This window comes from Gorilla gorilla, chromosome 15, assembly GCF_029281585.2.
Source record: "Gorilla gorilla gorilla isolate KB3781 chromosome 15, NHGRI_mGorGor1-v2.1_pri, whole genome shotgun sequence".
Taxonomy (NCBI): Eukaryota; Metazoa; Chordata; class Mammalia; order Primates; family Hominidae; genus Gorilla; species Gorilla gorilla.
Window position 1 is genome coordinate 69354630 of NC_073239.2, and position 24046 is coordinate 69378675.

Below are 24046 nucleotides of genomic sequence, written 5' to 3' on the forward strand. Positions count from 1 at the left end.
AATTTTACATTACTCTCCAAGATAGCTTTGTGTTTTATGTCAATAAAAAAGAATGCTATCTGTCTTCAGATAAAAGGTGATGCTTTATAAAGATGCTCCATTTTTCTGTCTGTGGCTGCATTTACCCCATTTTGAGATTTGCTTGTGACCCTAAGAGAGCTGGAATTCATCACAGGAATTGAATGTAGAGGACTGAGATCAAGAGAATGTGCAGGTTAATGTGAAAAATGAACTTGGAGACAGAAGAGTTAGATATGAATCTTCAGTTATCCATTTCCTGGGTGACTTTAGCAAAGTCAATTCAATTCTTTGAATTTTAGTTTCCACATCTGAAAAATAGGCCTGCAGGTTATATCTCTCTAAGAGTTGTAGGCTATTGTTTTTAATCTTTCCAAGCCCTTCTTCCTTCACCTACCTATTTTGAGGACCAGTCTAGTAGTGTGAGATAATGCCCATTCTCCTTGAGAGGATTTAGAAATCAATGGGAACCAGCATAGACTAAGAACTCACCATAGTTCTGAAAACTGAAAACTTGATTATTTTTAAAAATAGTCACTTGTAACCATATTTTAAAATAATTCATAAACTAATAGAATATCTTACATATACTGTGTCTTGATTTTTATAAAACATTTGACAAAGTTTCTTGTGGTACTTTTTTCTTAATTAATAAAAAGCTATTGTTTTATTATATTCCACATTCATATTGAGTGGATTAAAATCCTGGGTGCAACATAAAGTCAAAATAACTGAATAATGTAACATGTTAAAAACATATTTCTGTCCAAAACTTGGGCCATGAGTCACTTTGAAAACAGTTACTGTGTTTTTTTTTTAATTTATTAGGTAATTTTTTTATTATACTTTAAGTTTTAGGGTGCATGTGCACAATGTGCAGGTTAGTTACATATGTATACATGTGCCATGTTGGTGATGAGAGCTAACTTTCCTTACTGCTTAGCTGGCATTGCAACTGGTTGAATAATACATTGAAAGAGTATTGATTACCAATTCTGAAAAAAGTTCACTTAACAGTGTACCACCAGTCTCTGTAAAAGGCCCTGTCAGATGCAGTATTTTCTATTAATAATATGGAAGAAATATTGTACAGACAAATTATGTATAATTGATTAACACACCAGAGATTCAAAATGATCCTGACAAGCTAGAATATTATATATAAATTACAAAAATAATAATTTAAACAATATTAACTGTAAATTTGTACATTTAGCCTTGGGATAGAAAATTCTGGGCTGCAAAGCAGTTCTGGTTCAATAGATCTGAGTATATAGTTAGTTACAAGTGCAAAATTAGTTGAGGAAAAGTATGGTTGCTTTTTAGCTATCTTGGCTTTAGTTGGTATTAATAGGAGTATTATACCCAGAACACAGGAAATAATAAGTTTAATATCATTCGGCAATGATGAGATAAAATGTTAGATTCTGGAGAAGACTGTAGAAAAAATTAGACTACGTCCTGGAAGAAGTGACTAAATGGCGGTAGTGCTGTTTTATGATCGTTTCAAATAAAAAAAGAAGTAAATAAAAACATGGTGGGAGATCTGGAAAATGGAAGGTTGAAAGATGTTCTGGGGATGTGTAACCTGATGAGGAAAGTCTGGGGGGTTGGGGGACATAATCTTCCCAGCCTTTCCAGCTACCTCTAAGCAGAGACAGTAGACATACTCCCTCCCTGACATGGTTTTGCTGTGTCCCCGCCCAAATCTCACCTAGAATTGTCAAAATCCCCACGTGTCAAGGGTGGGGCCAGGTAAAGATAATTGAATCATGGGATTGGTCTTCCCCATACTGTTCTCGTGGTAGTGAATAAGTCTTACGAGATCTGATGGTTTTATACATGGGAGTTCCCCTGCACAAGCCCCCTTGCCAGCCGCCATGTAAGACGTGACTTTGCTCCTCTTCACCTTCAGTCATGATTGTGAGGCCTCCCCAGCCACGTGGAACCGTGAGTCCATTAAACCTCTTTCCTTTATAAATTACCCAGTGTCTGGTATGTCTTTATTAGCAGCATGAGAACAGACGAATACACTCCCCTTCAGGGGAGGGGGCAAGGACCTAGGGAAAAGGGGCAGGTAAAGTGGGCTCTAATTCCAGATGAAAAAGAACCAGAAACCACTGAGTAGACTGTCTCAAAAGGCAAATCCTCTATTCACTGGCTGTTTTCAAGAAGAAACTTCATCACTCTGCATCAGGGATTTTGAAGAGGGGAGGATTTGTTCATCTAGTAAAGCTAGATTAAATAAACAGTGTGGCTCCTTCCAAACTTAACGTAATTTATTTACAAATTATTAAGACAAGAAGCTAAATCATATAGCTACCAGTCCCATACAGTATACTTATTTTTACAAATGTGAGGTAAGGCAGAAGGTGCCCACAGATGCCTTGTCTCACTATTTGTGTTTTGTAGCAACTATTTTCCTTCAGTCACTATTGCAACCAGATTGAATGTCTGCATGCTTTTACTCCATTAGTGTAGTGGTTAAAAGAGCATGAGCTCTGGAGACAGACCTCCTCTGCTTTAATTTTGGTTTTACCAGTGTGGATTTAGGGCACATTAGCCTTCAAGCCTGTTTCTAATCTGTAAACGGGATAACAGACCCGTTCATAGAGTGGTTGTGAGGATCAACTGAGACAGTCCATGTAAAGCACCTACTGTGGTTCTTGCAACATAGCAAACCCTCAGCAAATGTTACCTATGATTATATTATTAGTAGTAATAGACTGTATGGTTCTTTGCAATGTGGATTTTACTCTTCGACTTTAACTCTCTCCTACTTTAGGGTGTAAATTACTGAGTTTGTCTTGTTAACTGTTCTGCTTCAGGAACAGTAGAATTGATGATACAAAGTGGGGCTTCTTAAACAGATGGTAAAAAGTAGCATGGTGCAGTGCTCAGGACGGGGGCCTGGAGTCTAGTCCTCCATTACGGACTAGCTCTGTGACCAGAAAAATCATTCATCCTATGCATCAGGACTGAATTATCTTTATGCTCTTTCCTGGCTAAAATATTTTGTCCTAAAAGGAGCCATGGGTGGAAAATAAAAAATGAGGACAGACAGAAGGAATAAGAAAACCGAAAAGCCTGAACACTGACGATTTAGTCTTTGAATCAAAGTATTTTCTTTGCAAATTTTACTGTGCAATTAATTGTCCTTGTGAACTGTATATGCTAAGGCAATAATAACTATTTCATCCAATTATAAATTACTAAAATTGCCCTAAATTTTAATAAGTGTATGCCTTGTTCAACAGAGGGGAAGCTAAAGGTGAAACTTGCCAGAGATTGTGACAATACTCATATGCAGCCCTCATTATAGGTCTGCACACGAAGGAAATGATCATAGCTGAAAGAAATAGAAAGTTGACTGCTATATAACCCTAGTGTGTTATTTGATTTGCCCTGAAATTCTGTAGATTGTACAAGATCTTGAACAGATAGAATTAAAAGAATTCTTTTAATGACAGATGGCTACCTGAAGCTCTACTCTAAGCCAGAGCCGCACATTCCCTGTATATCAGAGAGATGGCCTCAGTAATCAGGGGCACAAGGTTCACTCTCCTCCTCTCTCCTGCTCCCCTCTACCCCCGTCTCCCAATTTTGCAAGCACCTCCAGTGTGAATGTATTGTGCATACAAAAAGTAAGACGTACTCCTGGTGTCAAGGAATTCACAGTGTCATAGAAGAAATAGCCACATAAACAGATCACTCAAGTGCATCGTCATAAGTGCAATGTAGAAATATGTTCGGAGCAGTCTCTGGGTATTACAGGAGGGCTAACTGACCCAGATGAGGAGAGGGAAATGAGACAATTAAACAAGAGAGTACTGGGCAACAATGCAAACCAAGTCTTTAAAGTTACATAGGAATTAGTAAAATAAACGGAATAGGCAAGGTGGCGAGAAACAGCATAGTGGCCGCAAGTGCACTATAAGTAGTTCCACATTGCTGAATCATAATATACAGGACAGGAGGTGGGAAATATAGAATAAAGAAGTTGGCATGAAATGAACAGAAAAGATCCATTTGTGTGATGGTAAAGTGCCTAGACTGGTAGTCCTAAAAGTGTGGTCCACGGACCAACAGTATCAACATCACCTGGGAACTTGGACATGAACATTCTTATGCCTTATCCTGGACCTACTGATCAGAAACTCTGGTGGTAGGGTCCAGCAATTGATGTTTTCAAAGGTGATTTTCGTGCACACTATGGTTTGAAGAACACTGGCCTAGACTATCTTGTAGTGGGAGGGGAAATTTTGAAGAGTGACATGGTCAGATTTGCATCTGAAGCCTCTGCTCAGGTCCCTATTTGTCCACCAAATCCCCGTCCCCATCTATAGCAAAGCCAACCCGGTGACCTTTAGCTCGGAGAAATATTCAAAACTTCATGGTCTCCTGAGCCAGGCATTATTGGACGGTAGGGGCCCAGCTTATCAGCCATCTGTGGAAGGCCATTTCCATTATAGCATGCAATCTCTCATATTAATTCTAACCAAACAGTGCCTCTAAATGGTGATGAAGATTCTGACACAGAAACTGCTAGTTCTAGCTGATAGATCAAATTCCTTTAGGCCCAGTACTGAATTCGGCTACCCCGATGCTATCAATACCTCAGCCCACAACACCCCAGGCTTTTATTCCACTTCACACCTGTCACCATTACTTCAGAATTTTATGAATTCCAAGGCACGTTTTTCTTTCTTCCTGCTATAGTTCCTGTCATAGTCCCTTCCTGTTATAGTTCCTGCTATAACAGCCAAAAGAGAATCCATCTAGTCCCCGATCCTGTGTCCACATCTTGGTTTAGTCTTTTCATGAATCTTATAAAAACAAATCAGGAACATGACATCAAATACACATTTCCCTGCCTTTCATGATTTTAGAGATTACTGCCATAATTAAAGGCCACTTGAGAAAATGGACTTGCATTTGGGAAACAAAGTAAATTATATTTTCCTACATATTTATAAAACTATAGGGCTGGGTAACATCAAGCTACTGGGATGGAATATGTCCTGAAAAAATCCTTATCATAGGAATATCTTATTGACTACAAAATATATATTTGGACCATTTTGAGACATGACCTCATCATCAATGAAAAATTATTTTGTAAAAAATTTCATGCAGACACCATACATACTTAAACTTTGAGATATTGGTCTATCTTAACCATAAATCTGTAAGTTTTATTTTTAGCACTGGAATTTTTTTAAGTACCATTTATACCACCCTCCAATATATAAAATAAACAGAAGTCAAGTCACTCTGGTTGAAGCTCAGGAAGGGGGGACAGAGTACCAGCTGTCAGCACCTTCCTTCTCCCCATTAGCAGTGCCTGATGCACTTCCACAGGCCCATTGTTTTAGAATCATTGATCTAATTTGCTCCCAGCAGGCATGAATAATCCCACTCCACTAATAAGGCTGATCTGAGTTGTATCAGATTCTTCAGAGAAACAGAACCAGTATGATTTGTGTGTGTGTATTCACTCCTTAAATAAATATATATAATATATCCCTTAAGTATCTTTATATATGAATATACTTACATATAATATTTATATATATAAAATAAAGATTTTTTTGTCCGGGCATGGTGGCTCACACCTGTAATCCCAGCACTTTGGGAGGCTGTGGTGGGCAGATCACAAGGTCAGGAGATCAAGACCATCCTGGCCAACATGGTGAAACCCCGTCTCTACTAAAATACAAAAAATTAGCCGGGCGTGGTGGCACGTGCCTGTAGTCCCAGCTACTTGGGAGGCTGAGGCAGGGGAATCGCTTGAACCCAGGAGGTGGAGGTTGCAGTGAGCCGATATCACACCACTTCACTCCAGCCTGGCAACAGAGCAAGACTCCATCTCAAAAAAAAAAAAAAATTAGCCAGGTGTGGTGGTGTGCATCTGTAATCCCAGCTACTCAGGAGGCTGAGGCAGCAGAATCGCGTGAACCCAGGAGGCGGAGATTGCAGTGAGCCGACATCGCGCCGTTGCACTCCAGCCCCGGTGACAGTGCGAGACTCCGTCTCAAAAAAAAAAAAAAAAAAAAAAAAGATATTTTAAAGAATTGGCTCATGTGATTGTGGGGCTGGCAGTCTGAAGTCTGTTAGAAATTCCATCAGGAATTGATGCCGTCTTGAGTCCCAAGCCAGACTGGAGTCAGAACTTCTTCCTTGAGACCTCAGCCTTTTCTCTTAAGGCCTTTAACTATATGAGACCCACTCACACTATAGTGGCTAATCTGCTTTACTTAGTGTCTGCTGATTTAAATGTTAGTTACATCTAAAAAAATACCTTCACAGCAACATCTAGACTGGTGTTTGATCAAACAACTAGGCACAATAACCTAGAGAAGTTGGCACATAGAATTAGCTAACATAGTAGCTGAACCCAGCTTGGGCTGAGTTTCCTGGCTCAGGTAGAAATAAGAAAGTCTCAAAAAATTGCTGACTAGAGATGAAAAAAGCATCTTGTAGTGCCAATGTGATCAAAAGATGCTACTTTGAAATGATTAATGTCCAAAACTACAGGTCGAGCAAGGGCCACAAGCAGAGTAAAGAAGGCCTAATTTTGGTGAATTTGGCTTATCTCAAAAATGAATTCTAGAGTAGAAATTCATCACCAAAGTTCTGCCAGAAACGAAAAGCTTTTCATTAAAGATCTATTAATATTTGAGGTTGATAAATTGAGGTTGAAACTCTAGCAGACTGGAGTTTCATACATAACTGGGACCTATTTCCTAGCAGCTGGTTCTTGTTACCAGGGATGTAAATGATGAAAATAAAATTTTTGCCTTTTGAAAGCTGAGCTCATGCTTCTTTTTCAAAAGACTATTAGCTCTTTAACCTAAAAAAAAAAAAAAGATTCAGAAAGGAGTGGCTGAATAACCAATACAGTATAGTTCACTCATGCATTATTTAATCACTCAGAAAGTTTTTGGAATGTAAGTTGTGTACTTTTACACTACACAGCCCAAGTCTCAGAACGGGCCCCTCTAAACCCACTCCCAAGCTGAACTACACACATTACTATGCTGGTACCACTCTTATTTTGGCCTCATCTGTTGGATCAGGGCAGCCATTTTAAAAAATTGACAGATGACATTGTATGTTTTTATTGTATATATGATGTTTTGAAGTATATATACATTGTAGAATGGTTAACAACTCTAGCTAGTTTAAAAATACATTAACTCACATAGCTGTCATTTTTGTAATGAGAGCCCATAACTTCCACTGTTTACATTTTTCAATAATACAATATACCATCAACTATAGTCACCTTGCTATACAATAGATATCTTGAAATTTACTCCTCCTATCTAACTGTAATTATGTATCCTTTGACCAGCATCTTCCTATACCCTACCCCTCTAGCCACCCTAGTCTCTGGTAACTACCATTATACTCTCTACTTCTATGAAATCAGCTTGTTTAGCTCCCACATGTGAATGAGACCAAGCAATATTTGTCTTTCTAGACCTGGCTTATTTTATCTATTTACTTATTTTTGAGACAAAGTCTCACTCTGTTGCCCAGTCTGGAGTGCAGTGGCGCGATCTCGGCTTACTGCAACCTCCACCTCCCAGGTTCAAGCGATTCTCGTGCCTCAGCCTCCTGGGTAGCTGGGTTTATAGATGCGTACCACCATACCCGGCTAATTTTTGTATTTTTAGTAGAGGCAGGGTTTCACTGTGTTGGCCAGGGTGGTCACGAACTCCTGACCTCAAGTGATCCATCTGCTTCAGCTTCCCAAAGTGCTGAGATTACAGGTGTGAGCCGCTGCGCCCAGCTGGGCTTATTTCATTTAACATAATGTCCTCCAGGTTCATCCATGTCACAAATGTCAGGATTTCATCCTATTTTTATGGCTGAACAGTATTCCATTGTGTATATTTACCATATTTTTTTCTTTCTCCATTTATTCATTGCTGGGCATTTAGATTGATTCTGTATCTTGCATAGTGTGAATAGGGCTAAAATAAATATGGGAGTACAGATATCTCTTCACCATAGTCATTTCATCTCCTTTGGATATATACCCAGTAGCGTGTGTACGTGTGTGTTTAATTTTCATTTTGACTCAGTGTTCTGTGGAAAACTTTAATTCACTTGAAAAGGCTGAACTAAAAATATCAATAAAGTTTCACTTTCAGCAGAAAACTAGAAATGATGTAAATACAATTTTTTTATCTTGAAGAATTATGATTTTAAGTTGGAGGAGGGATGAGGGAATTAACAACTGTGTTTATGCTATTGGCGTATGTCTTGGCCAGTTTTGCTAGTAAACATCTTTGTCAGTTCTATGGGAGCAATTAAACATGAAATATGCAAGTTTTGAATATTGCCAAGTCTTCAGGAACACGTCACTCTCATAAAATGAAACCGTATTGTACTTTCTCTGCTTTAGTCATATGCCTGTACCATTCATGTCAATAAAGTTTCTTTAATTTGTTGACTGGCATCTGGGTTTTAAGAAGCAGAGAAGAGAATCATGATAAATTTATGTTTCAGGCTATTAAGCGATATTTAGAAAAACTGAAATAAATAGTTAATTGGATACAGTCATCTTGTAAGCTTTAATAGTTTTTCTGCCTTTTTTGCAGTCATGAAACTCTTTGACAACCTAAAGAAAGCTATGGGTCTAGGGCCGGGCACTTGGGAGGCCAAGGCGGGCAGATCACTTGAGGTCAGGAGTTCAAGACCAGCCTGGCCAACATGGTGAAACCCCCATCTCTACTAAAAATACAAAAAAATAGCGGGGTGGGGTGGTGGGCGCCTGTAATCCCAGCTGCTGGTGAGGCTGAGGCAGGAGAATCATTTGAACCTGGGAGTCAGAGGTTCCACTGAGCCAAGATCATGCCATTGCACTCCAGCCTGGGTGACAGAGCTAGACTCCGTCCCCCTCCAATCCCCCCCGACCGCCGAAAAAAAAAAAGAAAAATGGGTCTAACCCCCAGAAGAATGCATACATGTTCATGTACACTCCACTTTACCTATGTGTATTACAGACCCCAAGTAAAAAAATCCCTCCTTAGATATAGGATATTTGTGGAGTGGAGCTCTGCATAAGCAAGCACAGGTCCTCTAACACAGCCACCTCTACCTGCAGTTTCAGCAGTCAGCCTCTAGCTTACTAGGTGCATGTGTAGATAGAATGTAGTCCTGGGTTCCAATTACCCTTCCATCAACCTTCCTAAATGTTCTGGGACTTCTCTTTGTATTCAGGATCAAAGAATTTTAGACTATTAAACCAAAGGTGAAACAAGATTCCTGATGTTACAAATATTTACAACTATTTTTTTTGGTAACTATCAGAGAGCACTAATGACAACTAAAACAATTCAGAAACACACGGAATAGAACAAACTACACAATGTGCTAAATTTCATATGATAAAATCTGACTTAGGTAATCAGGGATAGTTTTTTCTTCAAATAGTTTATTAAATCAATTTGTACCAGAAACACACGCACACACAGGCACACATATATACACATATACATATATGGGCATACATAGTGAAGCTCTGAAATTACAGGAACATACATAGTATTTATGTTAATATATTTTTGAATATTATTTATCAAGACTATGCCCTTCTTGAAAAGATATCAAGATCTGAAAATCCAAAAATATAAAACAAGAATCTGTGGATTTTCATTTAAAAAGTAATTCTTGGGCCAGGTGCAGTGGCTCACGCCTGTAATGCACTTTGGGAGGCTGAGGCAGGTGGATCATGAGGTCAAGAGTAGAAACCATCCTAGCCAAAATGGTGAAACCCCGTCTCTACTAAAAATACAAAAAAAAAAAAAAATTAGCTGGGCACGGTGGCGCACGCCTGTAGTCCCAGCTCCTCGGGAGGCTGAGGCAGGAGAATCGCTTGAACCTGGGAGGTCAAGGTTGCAATGAGCCAAGACAGCACCATTGCACTCCAGCCTGGGCACAGAGCCAGACTCTGTCTCAAAAAAAAAGAGTAATTCTTAATTTTAAAAAAGTACAAAATTATTTATTCAACTAGAAGTTCTGTCTATTCAACTACTTGTCACACATCTGTATAAAAGGGCATTTACGCACAGGATTATTTTATTATTATCAGAAAACATAAAAGGTGAGTTGAAAGATATCAAAAAAATCTCTATTTTAAAAAGACACTTTGGAGCCATAAAAATCATTATTTTTCTCTAGCAGACCAAAAGCTAAAGATCATTTTCAGGGGGATGGACCAACAGCAATGGATAGGGCCTGAATTCTCAGATTTCCCATAGCATCAGTGGAGAGAGAAAACTTCCACTTTATGAAGCTGGATTAGAGCAAGTGTTAACAAAATAAAGTCTTCTACACATTAAAAAAAATCTCATACCGGCTCATTAAGGGAGCAAGGGAATTACTAGAAATAACTCTGAAATTCTTTCCCACAAATACTGAACTTCCATTCTTTTTACAATGCGTGTCTGTCAACAATTATAAGAAGGAACAGTAAGACAAGGAAAACAAAGAAGTTGCTGATTATAGGTTCTGTTATGAACAAATATATATTTTTAAATTTTATATTTTCAATGGTAGACATGATTTCTTACATGTTTATAATAATTGCACTTGGGTTGATTCCTAGAAACTTGGGAAAGCATAATCACATAGTTTATAGGTTTTACATTTACTTTTAGAAAGGCAAATCATCTCATGCATTCCTATAAGAAAAAATACCATTGTGAATTCTTAGGTTTATACTCCTAAAATATAAAAACGCTTTCTCAGGAAAAATGAATTATGATCAAAATTTTAAAAATCAGAGATGCAGAACTCAATCAGAAATTCCCTTCATAGGCTAGGGGAAGTGACCAAGGATAAATCAAAACACTAAGACTAAAAAAGTTTCAGGTACTGGTTGTGTCTTCAGTGTTTTCCCTGAAGCCCAAATTAGATTTAAGTAAGATGTAAGAGGTACGAGAGGTCTGCCTTGAATCCTAGAGCTTGGAAAGTCTTTTGGAAAAGACATGGAGAAAAGAAACACCTTTGTGAAAACCTAGACAACTATGGCCTAGTGACTGGGATACATTTGTAACAACGTAGAAAAGGTGAAAAACAACAAATTCTATGTACAGGTGATTGATGATTTAAAATATCAAAATAAACTTTAAAAGTCCTTTATACCATTGAAAACATACACTTTACAAAAGCAGTATACCATGTAATTCAGATTTTGAGAGCTGTACACACTTAAAAGCAGAAAGTGTTTGCAGTACTACTTACAACAGCATCACCTGAAACACCAATCTTCAACCAACAGGTGATAAATCGCAGCACAAATAAATTATCTAAAATATATTCTCCCTTAAATTTGTTTTATAAAAATCCTGCCTAGGGCTGAAATTCATCAACTTCTGAAAAATAAGAATTTGGAAAATCTCACTTTCAAATGTCCAAGAAGAAATCTCATAACCGTGGCTCAGTGGCTTCCTTTGGTGACAAAAACAGGGTAAGTCAATGTTATAGTTCATCAATATCACAAAATGGATTGTAGGTTGCATTTGCCAGGCCTTTCACAGTGTCCTGGGGTTTATTTTCCTCTCTTATGGGTTTTTCTTTATTCCATCATTTATGATCATTTATTATAATAACGGTTTGGTGGTTTCTCCCACATATTTTCAGAGCATCTTAGGCAAGCTCCTTTACTTCTCTGGGCCTTAGTTTCATCATTAGTAACATAAAAATGGAAACATCTACCACTCAGATCTTCCTTCTTGGGACTTGAGTGTAACTCATCTTCTAAAACATGGAGTATCTCTTCCCCACACACCTGGGAATTTACTACAGTTTCATGGCAATTATTTTTTCATGATTCGTCTTCAGGTTTACAGCTTATCATGGATTTTTTTTCACCATGTCTCCTTAAAAGATACAAATGGATCTACCATTTCCTCTGTCTTGTTTTCCTGCATTTCCTGCTTTTCATGCCTAGAAACAAAAAGATTACACTCACATCATGAACATCCATACTAACAACATCCCATAAAATGTTACCAATCTGAAAATTTCTGATCTTGACTGTCACTCCAACTTCACTTTTAAAAAAAATTGTTTTTAAAGAAAAATTGCCATAAGATTTTAATTCACATCCATCAACATCCATCCCTCTACCCCTACCCCTCGCCTCCCATCAACTGCTCCTACCTAACTTGTGGTCTATGGGAAACACCCTTGACTTGCAGTCTGCATGCCTGCTTCAAGCTCTGATTCTACTCCTTAAGAGCTTCAGAAAAATCTCCTTAACTGGCTGGGCGTGGTGGCTCACACCTGTAATCCCAGCACTTTGGGAGGCCGAGGCGGGTGGATCACGAGGTCAGGAGTTCGAGACCAGCCTGGCCAACATGGTGAAACCTCGTCTCTACTAAAAATACAAAAACTAGCCAGGCGTGATGGTGGGCACCTGTAATCTCAGCTACTCAGGAGACTGAGGCAGGAGAATTGCTTGAACCTGGGAGGGGGAGGTTGCAGTGAGCCAAGATTGCACTACTGCACTCCAGCCTGGGAGACAGAGTGAGACTCTGTCTCAAAAAAAAAAAAAAAAAGAAAGAAAGAAAGAAAGAAAAATCCCTTTAACCAGGGGTTCCCAAGCAGGTTCACTATCAGCATCATCTGGGCAGCTTTTTAACTGTTAAAGCAGAATCTTGGAGGGGGTAGCGGAGGGGAGGAGAGTGAAGCACACAAAAAAATACAAGGGTCTCTTTTATGAAAAGCTCTGCTAGATGATGCAAATGAAGACTCTAGTTTGTGACCTATGTGCTGTAACTTCTTATTTATTTATGTATTTCTTTATTATTTATTCATTTATTTTGAGATGGAATCCTGCTCTGTCACCCAGGTTAGAGTGCAGTGGCACGATCTCGGCTCACTACAACCTCTGCCTCCCAAGTTCAAGTGATTCTCCTGCCTCAGCCTCCTGAGTGGCTGGGATTACAGGCCCGTGCCATCATGCCTAGCTAAATTTTGTATTTTTAGTAGACCTCAAGTAATCCTCTGCCTTGACCCCCCAAAGTGCTGGGATTACAGGTGTGAGCCACCGCGCCCAGCCCCATGTGCCATAACCTCTTGGTTTTGTTCCTAGCTTGTAAAATACTGAGTCTATTTTATAATGATATTGTGAAAACTAAACAATGTATAGGAAAGGGCTTTATAAATGGGAAACTGAATATAGTACAAGGTAGTATGAATCAATACTTTTGTAAACTTTAGAGTAAAATAAACTTATTATCAATCATTTCTGCAGCAACCATCACACACAGGATGTGATATAAACATATCAATACTGACTATCTTCTGAAATGCTCATAGTATAAACTCTCTGAGTATACCAGAACACAATTTTAAAAACACATAAAGGAGTTTTAAAACTGAAAGACAAAATGTTTTCACAAGACTTTAGAATAACAAACATCTAAATAATTTCACTCTTTCTGACTTCTTGAATTACATTAAGACTTTATTGTGGGAATCTGCTTCTCAAAGTCCCAGTCTTCTAGGAAACCAGAGAAACACTGGAAGACTTTGAAGCCAAACTAAAGAAAAGAAATGGATGTGCAAATATTGATATTGGTCTGTCTCCTTCCCATACCTAAGTTGTTTCCTGGAACCATAGTAATTGAGATGCTAAGGGAGGTTTACTAACTCAGTTCCCATTTTGTGCAATTTATATTGCAAGGGAATAAACTGTACTCTAATAGTCTGGAAAAATTATTTCAGGAAATGACTTTGGCCCTAGAGAGTATCTGATTCATTGTAATTTCCAGGATAAAACATTCACCTACAATTTTTAATCCCCCAGAGGGCTTAATCTACTTATGTTAATGCAAGCAAAGGGGCTGGTAGAAAGGGACTCTTACTCTAAAATGATTATAATTATCATTTTAGGGAGACCATGTGTTTAAGGTAATCTATCATAGATGTTTAATTCTCCTCTTTCATCAAAATAGAAACACTTGAAGTTTACTTTTTTACTCTTGGGAATGGGTGGGGAATAACTGAATAGGCTTGTAACCCTAAATCATAACCTACAATTCAGAGTTCAAGCTCACTAGTTCAACAACACTTTGCTGTATCCGGCTCCTGTTCCTCTCTGGCCTCCTGCATGTCTTTTCTTCAAACACTCTTCACTCCAAATGGAACTAGTGCTCTTGTTTCTGCATGCACCAGGCTGTTTGAGGTCTCCATGTCATCACCCAGGCTCTTTCCTCTCCCTGGAAATTGCTTTTGTAAATTCTACTTATACTCCAAAATTCAGCTCAAGCATCCTCTCCCCAGGAAGGTTTTCTGGCCCCCAGACTAATTTAGCTGCTCCTCCTCCAGGATTCCCCACAATCCCGGGCCACCCTTTGCCTCAGCACTTATAACAACAGGCAAAAGTGATTTCCATGTCTCTCCCACACACTAGATGCTAAGGTCCTGCGGGTAATGGTCCATTCCTTATATGACTTTATGTTCACAGCACTTAGCTCAGGGCTGGCACTTAATAGGCATCACAGATGTTGGTTGGTTGAAGGAATGAATGTAAATGAATGAATGATGTGATCTAAAGATGTGTGGCATGAAATCTCAGAGAATCAATTATGCCACTTGCCTATACTGCAATAACTGCATATTTTCTAATTTTTTGAGTAGCCAGATTTTTTTTCTTTTAAGTGGGAAAAGCTGAACTCCACTTCTCTGGTAAACAAGTAGGCAATACAGGGAGTCACTTTGGGTGATCGTCCTTGTTCTTTGAAGAGTCATTTGAATTGCTGTTATATGTTAAGCAAATGTAAGCCAAGATCCTCTGCTTATAGAAAAGGTTATATACCCTTTTCTAATACCCTTTGGTATTCACAGTTCCAAGAAGGGGTGAAGTGATTTGGACAAGGATCCCTGGGCTTTGGGACAACTTCTCAGTGGGCCAGAGTGTCCCTGAACAATGCTCAGGGGCAGGGAAGGACAAGGGGCTCCCTAAAATAAACCTTGAGGGTAGAAAGGTACTAGAATTGTTAAATGGACCCAGCACTGAGCTGATAGAGAAGAGCAACAGCAACCCCGAGTCAAGAGATGGCAGATGCTGGAACTACTTTAACCCAGATTCAGGGCACATTTGCACTCTGGGGAAGTGGCTATGTGTGAACCAAAGTTGCTGGTGCCTAACAGCTGTAACATTTGAGGACCCAGGCCTCCTTTTGGCATGGAGCTTCTCAATGGAGAACTTCTAGGTCATCCTTACCGCTATTACTGGGGTGTATCTTCAAACCAGCACCAAGAACAAGGCAGAATACTCATGGCCCATCCCCTTATCTTCCATTTCCCCTCCTGTGTCAGAGGCTGTGGATTTGTTACAGCATTTTCCATTGCTGTTTTCCGGTATAGAGGTTGGAAAACCAAATACAGGATTTACTTCCCAGCTCTTTTGCAGGTGGGAGTGGCTATATGGCCCAGCTCTGACCCAAGCGTGATACACAAGCAGAATCTCCCAGGCAACTTTTGATTAAGCCTTTGTTCTTCTTATAAAATGGAGGTATCAGGCACCCACCTCTCTCTTTCTTCCTGCCTTAAATACATGTCAGATGCTTGAGCTTCAACAAGCATCTTGCAGAAGAGAGGAAACAAGCCATTACATTATGAGCGAACCTAGGACATTGCTACCACCATGAAGCTGCTATATCTGGTGACTACTTATGTAAATAAAGTAAAATATTTCACTTAAGTAAAATGAAACCCAATATGTTAAGTTACTGTTAGATTATCTGTTACATATAGTTAAAGGATTCTGAACTGACACAATTTTCATACCTGCAGTCATATGTATCAGACACAAGTAGCCACAAGTGATATTTAGACACATTGGACAGGGGTTATCCATTAGCAGGAAATCTGGTGGACTGTTACTCAGTAAAGAATGGTGCTCTCGAGCACTGCACTCCAGGACACCAAGGGGATGTTGTGTTCAGCCAAACAAAAAACACTCTAGGTATAATTATGTTAACTTTTAAGTTGAGATTTGAAGAACAAAATTCCAGTCAAAAAAGCAACTATTGACTACATTAATGATCAAATGGGACAGATTTTTCTACAACCTCCCCCTTTTGATTTCAGCGTAAGCACTGAATATGGATGAAATATTTAATACCACAAAGTGAAAGAAAAACTGTTAATGCTAGATATGAAAATAAGTAAGTTAAATTTAAAAATATATTCTAATGGTATCTTTTCTTGATCTTAGTTGAAAAGGTGGAGGGACAATTGACTAACCTAAGTATCTTTGAATCCTAAAAATAAGAAGCAAAATATTCAGAAGGTCAAACAGAAGCCAACTTGTTAATGGTAGTTACCACGTCTCCATAATTGGAGTTGGAGGGAAGTGGGACCAGGTATTGCTTTTTGTGTTTGTTTATTTCTATATTGTTTAAATTTTATTATGAGAGTGTATTACTTTATTTTGTTAATAGGACAAAATTTCTAGTAAATAAACCAATCTTTAAGATGACATATATCCAGTGCTTACTAGGCATACTCCCATTTAACCCTCAATACCATGTGGTAAGCAATATTTTCACCACTGAGGAAACTAAAATGTAAGATTTTAAGTAACTTTACAATATCACACAGCTGATAATTGGAAGAGTCAGGTCCAAAGATTCTTCAGCACAGATCCAAAGCCCATTCTCTCACCAATGTGCTATACTGGTTATATCTCCCAGATGTTTCTGGATATGCAGGTATTCTCAATTCTGTTTACCAGACATGAGTTTCTTTGAATGCTACTTTTGTTAGACAGTTTTTAAGAAAACAGTTCTCCAATAGCTTTTTCCCTCAGACTTTAAGTATCTTTAGAAACAGGAATAACCCTACCTTGTTTAAATAGGGACTTACTCACTGTTCACATTTGTCAAGACCATCTGGGGCTGGTGTGACCTTAGAGTCCTCTCCTGGTAACTTTGGAGAAGTGATTTAGATGCAATAGTCACTCTCAGTACAATAAACCAGACATTCTGAAGGAGTTTCATGGCACAAAGAACTGGGTAGCTGGTTAGGTTGTATCTCTAATAAGAAAACAAGTTTAAATGTGAGGAAAATTAATTCTTCAAAAATAGCCTTCATAACTATATAAAATATCCACCTGAGAAACAGAAAATCCAGACTGCATTTAATGTCAGAGGAAATGAGTGCTTTATTTGATTAAAATACTGACGTGCAATTTTGCCCACTATAAGTCAAGAAGCCGGTCTGGAATATTTCACAAGACTCCAGATTCTGCATCTGTTTTTTTATAGCTCTCGAGGCCTATGTAAGGACTTGACCCTGGGTTATCCAAACTAAATCTTGGATAGGCTTCCACTAATAAATCTTAGTAAAAGAAAAAGGCTTATTTTAAGAGAATGTGAAATTACAGCCTACAACCATAAAGTGTTAAGAATATTAACTCTAAGGGAAGAGATGATTGAATTGTCTGATTATTCAATAATCTAGTCATAGGCCATTTTAGTATTATTTTATGTATTTTATATATATTTTAAAATGTCAATGCAGAAGGATGCTATGGACAGGAAAGGCTTTATGGTATCCCACCAAATGGATGTGAAGGAGACTCAGGTTGAATTCCAAATTTTTCCATTCATAAGCCATAGGATGCCTAGATTTTCACCTCAAGCTCAGGCTTGCATACCCAACTCCTTAACTCTATATCTCTAGGCATCATTTTGTTATTGATTTCTAGATTAATTGCACTGTGTTCAGAGAACATGTTGTGCATGATTTTAATCCTTTAGCAATTATCAATACTTGCTTTATAGCCCAGTATATGTTCCTTTTTATAAATGCCCTGTGTGTGTTTGGAAAGAATGTGCATTCTGCAATCACTGGGTGAAGTTAGGTCAAGTTTATTAATGACATTGTTTAACTCTTTGATAACTTCCCTTATTTTTTTCTGCTGGCTCTATTAATTACTTCGTACTTAAAAATCTAATATGGTGAATTTGTCCACTTCTATTAATTTTTGCTTCACATAATTTGATACCATGTTATTAGGTGATCACAAATTTACAACTGTTATAACTTACTGATGAATTGAACATTATCATTATGAATAATCTATCTTTTTAATAATGCTTTTGACTTAATATCTGTCTTCTCTGACATTAAGGCTATCTGACCAGCTTTCTCTCATTTGCATGGTATGTATTTTTTCCATCCTTTTACTTTTAACCTTCCTGTATACTTGTTTGATATATATCTCTTATAAACTTCATATAGTTGATTTTTTAAATCCTGACAATCTTTTAATTGGAGCACTTAGTCTGTTTGCATGTATTTACTGACATTTCAGATTAAATTGCAGTCCTATTTTGAGCTATTTATCCCACCTGTTCTGTGTTTCATTTATTTTCTTTTCCTGCCTTCTTTTGGCTGGTCATTTCTTGTAGCTCCAGTTTATTTTTTCCTCTCATAGTTTGAAAATTTTCAATTCTCTTAATGTATACCCTAGAAATTACAAAGTGCATACTTATTGAAACCCAAAATTAATCAGTAACTATCCTTTTCCCAAGGAATGTAGAATGCATTAACTCTATTGATTCCTTTTCCTGCTTATATATTGTCATGGTATGTTATTTTCATTGTTCACTTTTTAAAACTCCACAAGACATTGTTTTATGCACTCAATTCTCATTCAGATTTACCCATGTACTTACCACTTTGTTCCTCATTCCCTTTTGCCTCTCTTCCCTTCCATCTGGGATCATTTTCCTTCCACATGAAGAATATATCCTGAATCTCCTTATTTTGCAGATGGCAACTCTGTTTTTGCTATTCTGAAATGTCCTGATCTTACTCTCTTTTTTAAAGAAATATTTTCACTGGATATAAAATTCTAAGTTAGCAATTATTTTTCTTTGTTTATTGAATATATCATTCTACTGGCTTCTGACTCAGTTGTTGTCTGACACTACTTTGAATGCAATCTCTTTTTTTTCTAGCACATTTTAAGGTTTCTTTGCCTTCGGTATTCTGTAGATTCACTGTGTGTGTAGGGTAAATTTGTTTTTATTTAATCGAATTTATAAGCTTCTGAATTTGTGAATTGGTGTCTTTCTTCATTCTGGAAAATTCTGTTAATTGTTCTTTCACTTGGCTTCTTTTTCATATTTTTCACCTTTTGTCTCTCTGTAGTACATTCTGAGTGATTTTTTATGATCTTCCAATTACCTTTCTCTTTTCAGCTGTGTCTGGTTTAAATTTTTAGGTTTTTTTTTTTTTTTTTTTTTTTTTTTGAGATGGAGTCTTGCTCTGTAGCCCAGGCTGGAGTACAGTGGCGCAATCTTGACTCACTGCAACCTCAACCTCCCAGGTTCAAGCAATTCTCCTGCCTCAGCCTCCTGAGTAGCTGGGATTACAGGCATGCGCCACCATGCCTGGCTAATTTTTTTGTGTTTTTAGTAGAGATAGGCTTTCACCATATTGGCCAGGCTGGTCTCTTACTCCTGACCTTGTGATTCTCCCCATTCAGCCTCCCAAAGTGCTGGGATTACAGGCATGAGCCACTGCTCCCTGCCTAGTTATGTTTTTTTTTTTTTTATTTCTAGAAATTTTCTTTCTTTCTCAAATTCGTTCTGTCTTTTGATTGCCTATTTCCTGAAGATATGTTTAAGCTTGCCTTTTATTTCTTGCAACATAGTAAGCACAATTAATATGTCTAATAATGTTAATTTCTGAAGTCTTTGTTTTGCTTTTAATTCTTGCTAGTTCTCAGTATGCTTGGTTTTTCCTTGTGTGCTTACTTAATTTTGACTATAAGTAAATCACTGCCCTTGAAAAAGTTATCTTGGTCAATACTTGGAGGCCTGCTATGAAGGTGGGTAGCTTTCCCCAGAGAGAATGTGTTTGTTTTTGCCAAGTTTCTAGTTCAAGGACCTGTTTGGGACCATTTTAAACTAATCATCACTTGAGGGTTTTTGGACCACATAGGTTATGGCAATTTGGTTTGCAAATCTCAAGGGCTCCAAGTATATCCAAAACTTGGATAGTTCCAAGTTTTCAGAGAGGGTTTGGCTTTTTGTTTTCCTTTTGCTTCTATCAAAACATCTTCTTTTGTAGTATTTGACTATGCGGAGATGGAGAAGGTTTTTTCTATTTCTTTAAGTTCACCTTTACCTCATAGGCTCTGTGGAGTTCCAACTTTCCATGCTGGTTGGACTTTTAACTTTGGTCCCCATGGCAAAGCTGAAGTTTGGGGCTAGGGACATTTGCCAGGGTATGGGACAGACACCCACCCACACCCACACTCCACGCACCTCCTGGGCCAGGATGGACCGGTTCTGGCCCCAGGGTGGACTTGGAAATCTCACCACAGGCACCTTACAGAGGTGGGCGTGGGGAGACTACTCTTGCTCACCTGAGGCACAAGAGGTTCATGGACTCCTGGGAAGATTTAGAACTTTCTACACAACAAAATCCCCCCTTCGTCATCTTCAGGCCAACGGAGACACTTGGCAGCTAAAGAAAGTTGACCATGTTTTTATTTTTATATTTATTTTTTGTTTTTCATTTTAAACAAGAAGTTTATTTAAACAACCCCATGCTTGGCTTCAAGGGAAACTCTCCAGGATTTTTTAAGAGTCATTCATCCCTACTTAGACAGATTGCCCAACATGTTGACAGCTAGTATAAAGAAGTTATAAAATGTACTTGGATTTAAATAAGTGAAAAAGATTAAAATTCTCCAGCCTATCAATGTATTTAAGAATTTTTCTGTTGTTGTTCTTTCTTTGTGTTTGTTTTTGGTAAAACAGAGCAAAATGCCAGGCACGGTGGCTCACTCCTGTAATCCCAGCACTTTGGGAGACTGAGGCGGGCGGATCACCTGAGATCAGGAATTCAAGACCAGCCTGGTCAACATGGTGAAACCCCATCTCTACTAAAAATACAAAAATTAGCTGGGCATGGTGGCAGGTGCCTGTAATCCCAGCTACTCAGGAGGCTGAGGCAGGAGAATCACTTGAAATCAGAAGGCAAAGGTTGCAGTGAGCCAAGACTGTGCCACTGCACTCCAGCCTGGGTGAAAGAGCAGAACTCCATCTCAAAAAAAAAAAGAAAAAAAAACAGAGCAAAATAACTTACTAAAATATAAAATATAAAGATGAGAGCTGAGTAAGTCAGCTCACATGGACAATTGCTTTAGGAAAAAATACTTGAAGTACATCCTTTAATTCTCTGGTTTCCTGCTTTTACTTAGATTTTGGCCCAGCAGTTTTTTGGTCTCTTGTCAGTCAGCCCCTCAATCCTTTGAATAAAGATTTTTAAAAATTATCCAGCATTCTAAATTGTTTTAAGTAACGGAGTTGATCACAAAAAACCTGAAAGCTTGCTCCCTTATTTCCTTTTTAGGTTTTATTTAAGTTTACCTTATCAGTGAGGCCTTCCTTATCCACACTTTATTTTTAAAATCTCCTATACCCCTCCCTACCCTCCTTTGTCTTATTTTTTTCACAGCCATTATCATCTGTGTATCAACTGTACATTTACTTGTTTATTTTCCATCTCACCTGCACTAGAATGTAAGTTCCATGAAGAAAGGGGCTGTTTTATTCTCATTGCCAAAAACAGTGCCTGGCAGACAATAAACAATATTTGTTGAATCAATGAAGAAAAGCTCTCCACTGAGCTCCATACTGAAGTATCCTACTGTCAACTTGAAATCAAATAGGTTTTTCACTCTTAGACAAAATAAAACTTTTGATTTTCTGTCCACCCCCAACACCACCCCAGCTTTCCTATTCCTCATTTCAGTAAATAGCACCACATTCTTTCAGTTACTAAATCAGAAACTTGAGTCATTTGTAGTTCTTCCTTTTCCCTCAAAACCTAGATCCAATTCATCAGCAAGGTCTATAGGTCAAACCTCCAAAATACAGCTCTAATCCATCCTCAATTCTCCATCTCCATGACCACTCCTTGTGGCAACCAGAATATTCTTCTGAAGTTTTGCATCCCATATTTCTCCCCTGCTTCTTGGTGCACTTGAAATAAATTCCTTACCATCCATGTCTTCCAAAACCCTGCGTAATGCTGCCTCTTCCTAGCTCTCCAGTCTTATCTCTTTATTGCCCCCCTTGCCCATTAGACTCCAGCCACATTGGTTGTATTCCATTCTTCAAATAAGCCAAAATCTTTCCGGAGTCTTCCAGATGCTATTCCTGTATCCAGAACGCTCTTTATTCTCATCTAGGGTGGATATCTCATCCTTTTAAGTCTTAGCTCAAATATCACCTCATTATGGAGGACTCACCTCACCACTGTACTTAAGTAGGTGGTCCTCTAATCATAATCATTCTCTATCACTTCCCTCTATATCTTCATTGCATTATTGCAATTTGAATTATATACTTATCAGTTTGGGGAATTCTTGAACAGGAGAGATTTTCTGTACTTCTAGTGAGAGTGGATCTCTGCTTGGTATTGGCACAGGATCCTGGGCCCACAAGATTTTCTGCCTTTCTCAAGGGCAAAAGATTTCTGCTTCTACATGTCCTTCAAGAGCAGTGGATCTCTGCCTGGGCCATTAGGGCAGGAAGGTTTGCCATCTCTCCCCCAGTGGCTTTGCTTTGTACAAGAGAAAGGTCTGAGGAAGTGGGCAGTGTTTCACGCCTGTCAGCCCATCATTTCATGTATGCCTGTGTCACTGAGGGGTCTCTTCTCACCAGTCTCTTGCCCCAGTCTTTCTCATTAGCATGCAGTGGAGGCTTGTGGAAAGTGATTGTGAACCTCTATCATGTCAAGGGACCTATTTAAACTGATATTGATTACACAGTTGGCCTTTAAAGAATTCCTTAACATTTAATGATTTCTGTCAGTAGACAATTCTCCACGGGTCTGTCACATTTTTGCATGATTGCATGGAAAGGTACTGCCTGCCTTTCTTCTGGACTACCTTTTCAAGGATGTTTATATAAAGAACAGCCTGGAAAGACCAATAGAGATATCATCTCCCTAGAGAGTATCTCCCTCTAGAAGGACAAGTTTGATTACTGTCCAGTATAATAAAGATCTATTCCTCCAGAGCAAAGGGCATGCATGCTAAATATCCATTATAACATATTTACGCTCCCTAAACTCAGGGTTCTTTCTGTTATGCAATCCACTCTGTGTGCAGGTATCACCTGGGCCTCTTCTGATAACACTGTGGGGATGCTGACACTCTGACTAACGCTACTGGTGTAATAAAGTCCTTTGTTTCCAATTCAGGAATCTGAGGCAAACTAACTTGCAAGGAGCGCTTCTAAATTCTTTATAATTTATTCTCACTTGCTTTAATGGCAGCCTCCTATTCTCTGATGAAGGCAAAACAGTTCACATATCCTGTTTCTCTTTGAAGGGGACTTGTCACTCTTTGAAATTCAGTTCCTTTGGCTACTTTCTCTGAAGGATATAAGAAAATTGATAAATTTTTGTTGTTAGGATAGGAGTAACATTCTCTTGCAGTTTTCTACGTCTTAGGTGGAAGTGAAAATCCTAAGGTGTATCTACTCGATTACTTTTTATTACTGAAATAGACACTGATTTGCAAACTCTTATTTTTCACCTTACACATATTTAATTACTTTTTAAAGAAGCATAGGCATAAGTGAGGAACTCTAGGAATTTTGAAAAACAGCTCGTGAAACATTTCATCACAAGGGCTGGAAACAATGGACCAAGGATATTTACATTCTAGCACAGGTGAGGCAGGAGAGGGTGAAATAATATGACTCATGAGACATGAAATGTTATACAAAATGTAAATATGCACTGGCGACCAACCCTACTAGAGGACCAGGAGAATATACAGGAAAGCTATAACCACTCAGGGTGGAGAGAGGGCTTTTGGAGCTCTCAAAAATGGGTAAGAGGTAGCAGAAAGACCTGAAAAGGATACAGAGGATGGTAGAAGAACAGCAAGCAGTGTCTTGAGGATTCATGGGTTTTCTATTTCTTCATTGTTTTTCCTCCTCTGCATTCATTCTCTTTTTCT

At 38.4% G+C, this 24046-nt stretch overlaps 1 protein-coding gene and 1 long non-coding RNA gene across 2 annotated transcripts in view; both read right to left on the reverse strand.

Annotated features, from left to right (window-relative positions):
- Positions 1-9446: 9446 nt before the first annotated feature.
- On the reverse strand, positions 9447-20941 carry LOC134757122 (uncharacterized). Its single transcript, XR_010130747.1, has 2 exons — positions 16919-20941; positions 9447-11982 (listed from the first exon to the last, which is right to left on the reverse strand). It is a non-coding gene; the product is annotated as an uncharacterized lncRNA (long non-coding RNA).
- Positions 20942-21001: 60 nt separating this feature from the next.
- The window catches only part of TXNDC16 (thioredoxin domain containing 16), a 125729-nt gene continuing 122684 nt past the window's right edge, over positions 21002-24046 (reverse strand). Inside the window, exon 22 of the transcript XR_008671330.2 lies at positions 21002-24044. The gene's annotated coding sequence lies outside the window, so the exon portion shown is untranslated. The remainder of the gene's footprint in view (positions 24045-24046) is intronic.